This window comes from Anopheles gambiae, chromosome 3 (genome assembly GCF_943734735.2).
Source record: "Anopheles gambiae chromosome 3, idAnoGambNW_F1_1, whole genome shotgun sequence".
NCBI lineage: Eukaryota > Metazoa > Arthropoda > Insecta > Diptera > Culicidae > Anopheles > Anopheles gambiae.
The window spans coordinates 92,276,368-92,281,791 of record NC_064602.1 but is presented as its reverse complement, the minus strand read 5'-3'; positions in this window follow the sequence as shown (position 1 = coordinate 92,281,791).

Below are 5,424 nucleotides of genomic sequence, written 5' to 3'. Positions count from 1 at the left end.
TTCCCCCAGTAAAGTTCGACCGGTTGTTGAACAACAAAAGACATGATTTTTTTTTCCGAGCGCCGCTGCTTTTACTTCTCAGAACTCAGAAGCATTTTCAGAACGCTCGCATTCCAGAACCTGCAGCACAGCAATCATCATCGATGTAAGAGTTTCGAGAGCGTGCTGTTCGGCCCCCAAACTGCTGTTCCACAAAATTCCAGCCCCACTACCGGCACGCGCACACACACCCTACCGCGCACCTTTCAAATCGCTTTCCACACCCCTATCAAATCGAAGCTGCTGGCCAGCGAGAGCGAGAGAAATAAGCTCACCGTGCCAAACATTAAATTCCCAAAATCAGGCCATCAGTTTTGCGTCACCATTCCCGCTTCACCATCCACCCCGTACACTGACTCCCAGCAAGCTCAGAGTGAGTAAGAGAAGAAGAAGAAAAAAATGGCATCAATGTGGGTGGAGAAAAACAATTCCACCTTCAGCGCTGGGCTGCCAGTGCCCGAGGACGGTACGCGCCTTGGATAAAGTGAATTATGCTGATTGCATTTGTTTAGTACCTTTTTACGGAGAAGCGGGCCGGCCCCAAAAACTAGGCCAAAGGAAGACGGAGGCGGTTGGATGGGAAAGAGGAACAGCCTTTACGCCCCAGCAGCGAGCAAGAAAAACTTCGTCAATGGACAACTTCTCATCCGTCTGCAGCACAGCTCACACACACACACAGCACACGACGGGTAGAAAAACTGTTTTTCCAGATTTCCCCATGGAGCAAAACAGAGGGATAGCGGGGAGTGCTCAACCCGGACACATCGGAAATGAAAGCGAGCGAATGTCCTAAAACGGCGCGGCAGCACTGAAACGAAAGCGAGAACCGTAAATTTCATTAACAACATCATTTTCACGCCCCTTTTGGCGAGGGCCGTGCTCTCCGGTTCAGCTGCTCAGATCGTGGGAAACCTAAGGGGGGGACGAAAACCACCTCTCCCCGCAGAAGGGCCGTGTTAATCGCTTGCCCGATGACCAAATCGAATACTTGACAAATTTCTCACCGCTAAACGGCCACCAACGGGGGAAACCACGCTCGGCCGGCCGGTGAAGAGATTTAACGGTTTTAATGATACGACTTAATGGCTAATTAATACGAAATTTTACACTTTTAAACACCGCGCCTTTTGTGTTGGCGGGTGTGGCAAAGGAACCGCACAGTGGCCAGCGGTATTGCGAAATCATTTTCTCAAACGTAAACGATGATACGGACCCCAGCGCTTTGGAACCACCACCACCTCCAAGTGGCAATTAAAAGCTAAAGGATCGTACAGCATCGTTTGGGAGCAAAATTTATGGCAAGACAATCGAGTCAAATGCAGAGGCGAGAAGGGGGAAGGGCCGAAGAAAAAAACACATCAAAGTGAAATGAATCCCATGGTGGCAGAGAGAAAGAAGCATTACGATGTTTTTTTTACTTTCAAAGTTATAAAATTCCGCTCGCCAAGTAATTGGGTGATTTTATATCGCCCTAGTGGCGGAAAGTGAACCCCTAGAGTGGAAGAATATTAAAAATGATTCTTAAGGTTGGTTCGGATTTATGGATATGATGATAACACGCTGATTTATGGGATTGATTTATGAGTGGTGTAATGGGTTTGCCTTTGATTGAAACATTTGTCGAACAAAGGATTATGTTTAGTGTTCTTTTGAAGATCAGTTTCTACTGATTGCTCAAACCTATCTTATTGCACTTTGCTTGGCGAATGATTTTGAAATTGATACAAACTTTCAATGATGCTATTCTTTAAATTTAATTAAAATTTTCCAACATCATAGCCTTAAAATATCCAATGTTTAACCTATTACTTAAATTCAGGCAGTCAATTAACTTTTCTTACATTTGTTTAAACCATTTGCCTTGGTCTGACGATTATTGTTTCGTACAGTATCGACAAAATTCCTGGTGTTTTGATTTCGTTTCAACTTTTAAGCTTGTTTTAGCTAATCAATTTAGGGTAATCTTGTTGAACCTTTAGATTAATTAAGAATGACTTTTCATTTAATCCGAGACTTTAAGGCTTTAAAAATGACACCTTTCAGCAACTCACTGTATTACTTTGTTTTAAATGTCCTTTTTGCTGGTTTTTATCACTATGGTTTGGATTAGACTGAACAAACTGAAATTATTCTTATTGATAATTATTTGAATGTATTTTATACTAATGATGGCTGAATTTGACAAAAATCCGAAGTCGACTCCGATCCAACTCCGAAAATATGTGAACCAACCTCGGAAGATAGGTCCAACCAGTGTATTTCGGAGCCATCCAGAATCGTACGAAGTCATCTGGAGTTTGAGTTGTCAGAGTCATCCTACGACTACGATTCGAAGTTCGAGTGAAATGCCGGCCCAAGACTGACGAATTCTGGGCGACACCGGGCGACTCTGACTCTAGTTTGATTCTAACTCCGCCTGACTCCGGCTAACTCTGACTCGGAACAACTCTACAGGTAGAACTATTGGATCCGGTTTTGCAGGAGTCGGATGTAGATTGGAACAATATCAGGAGCTGGATCGAAGGTGTGGGTGCGACCCGCAGAGCACATCTCTAGTTTATACCCACAACTTACCAATGGGGTTTCCATGTAGTACTCATTTCACTGTTTCCCTTAATATCGCTTTATTCTCTTTCAATGGAAAGATACATTACCATTATTTAATTTCACACAATTCTAAGAACAACATCAATCATCCAATATCCAACCCCGGCTACATGCAAACCACTGACAAAGTACGGAAAACTTTCAACATCCAGTACGATGCCTCTAGCAACCCACATTCACTATCTCTTGCCCAGTGGTTAGGGTTCGTAGTTTGGCAAATTGTGAATTATTCTCACGTTTGCTGTAAATCCATCGAACCCGTGCGGTCGAATGCAAGGTCCCTCGGTTGGCTAATGGAATCAAACTAGTACGAAAGTACCACTAACAATCGAACCAAACCATTGCCCAATGACAACCAAGAACTGCCCGGAAGCGGAACATAACTTCCAAACCGAAGCATGTCAGCACCCTGAAAAACCACTCATCAAGCGCACGAATGTAGCCTGTCCCTTGCGGGGACATTGTATTCTGCAGCCCACTATACCATCCAAACTCTCCAATACTCTCGATGAATATTCAAATGGAGAATGGTCTGGACGTTTCTGTTGTTTTTTTTTTTTTTCGTTACTCGCCACCGAGTAGATTCCATTCGTTCCACTCTAAACCGGCGAACCGGCTGCTAACTTACTTCATACCAAAAACATCCCTTCCAGCCATGGCGAAAAATCGATGGCGAACGGATGTGGTCAGAGATCGATTTATACTACATCCGGTCAGTTCGGGCCGCGCGACAGCTAAGCTCGTTCACTGCCCGCCAAAACTACGCCAAAACGTGAACTGTCCAAACTGTCCGACCGGTAAGCCGATGCTTCGTGTGTTAAAGTGCTAGTAACTTTTTACCTGGTGGTTTGTCCCGCTCTCCGGTACGGTCTCATACACAGTATTTAGGCACATTGTGTGTGTGTGTGTGAGTGTAGGACACGTGTAGGACACGGATGGACCAATTGCAGTTTGTCGGACCGAAACCGCCACGCCACGGTCACCGTTAATCCTGTGTGATGCGCCCGCACGGGTATTCGTGACACGTTATTTGGAAGTTGACACTGTTGTACGCACTGTTGGTCCTGGGTGGTACGGTGGTGCCACCACCAGGCGCATTAGTATTCATATCGTATTATGACAGATTAATCTCCCGTCCTTAGCGACACATGGTGATCGTGTTGGATCGATGGTGTTTCGATTGTTTCGCGCCACGAACGCAATAGCTCAACATTGTCTAAAGGACAGCCGTGTTTGGCAAGTGAAATCGAAGCATAACAAGGGGCCCCCTTTCAACGCGTCAGCTCAACAAAAAGTCTTCATCAAGCTGTGGCTTTCAGGACGTTTGTAGTACTTGTGTCTAGGTGTTCAGGAGTGACCATGACGTTCCAAGATAAATTAACGAAGAAAACTTTAAAATTTCATTCCTAACAGTCGAATGGATGAATCCAAAATTCACCTGTTCATAATTATTATCATTTTTTTAAATAAATTAAACTTTACAACTAGCGCTAGCATTGCAAGAGTAAAACAAACCGTAAAAAAACAAATCCTTTAGCACTATTTCAAAATCCCGAAAGCGTAAGGTGAAATCATTTGAACTAACTGTAACACTACTTGTACTTTCCTGTCACTCCATTACCTTCATACACTTTGTCTTCGTGCAACAATTCCCGTTGCTTCTCATTCGTTCACAAAAACAACAGCAAACTTACTGCGCTTTGCCATCATTTGTCCGGCTTTGAGGTTTTCCGATTCGCTACCCGTTGAACGCAGAACTAGTGTGAACGTGATGGAATAAAGCGAGCGACGGGTTTTTGTTTTGTTTCTGTTTTTGCTGTACCTACTGGCAGTTAACAAAACAAAAACAGACAAAAAAACACCCGTACAAACTATACCTTCATCATCTTCTTCATCAAGTACGCCCGCTGCCCGAGATGGTTTAGCGTACCGTGAAAACTTTTCACGCCATCTCGTTGTTTTATTGTGCTTTCACCGTGGTAAAGTAATCCACGAATGGAGCACAAACTGTAAACTTATCAGTGGTGGAAAAATAAAATGAAAACATGCATTTGCAGCGCACCTTTTGCTAGTTCAGCTAGCCAGTTCAGGCATGGAGAGTCACGGGTGGTTTGTTTTAACAGCACGGTCCTGTGAACAAAGTAGTAATCTACAAATATGTAACGTCAAGATGGCATCAGCTTGAACGATGTGGTTTTTATAAATTGTTGTTTTTTGATAAATGCTTTGAGATATTATAACAGAGTGAATAAAAAGTTCATATAGATAACAGTATTTTGAATCATTCAAGGTTGTTGTTTTATGTTATTAGGAGGATTTTCAGCATTTTTTCCTCGTAATTGACTGTTAATATCGAAAAATAAAATCATAGAAAGACTTCTAATAAGAATAATAATGATTGAGGAAAAAATCATAAGAGGTGGAAAAATATGTGCTAATTTTGAAGATTTTTCATTGTAGTTATGTTTTATAAAAATATCCCAGCTAGCACGGAAAACTTAGTTATTCTCTAATAGCTAAAAGAAAGACATAAGTTTAGCCGTACACTTGTTTGATTGTTTGTTTGTAAAGATTGGTATCCTTAAAACATCAAAAGCTTATCAATTTGCATGTATTTGTTTGAAAGCACAATGTTCAAAAGCTTTCCAAGTCTGTGCTCTTTCTTTTCGGCAGAAATTTCAAAATATCCGTAGAATCACATCCACAAAGCAAGCAAATTAAAGGCGTTTATTTTAGTCTATATGTATACGCAAGTCGGTGTGTCTAATTATTAGTCTT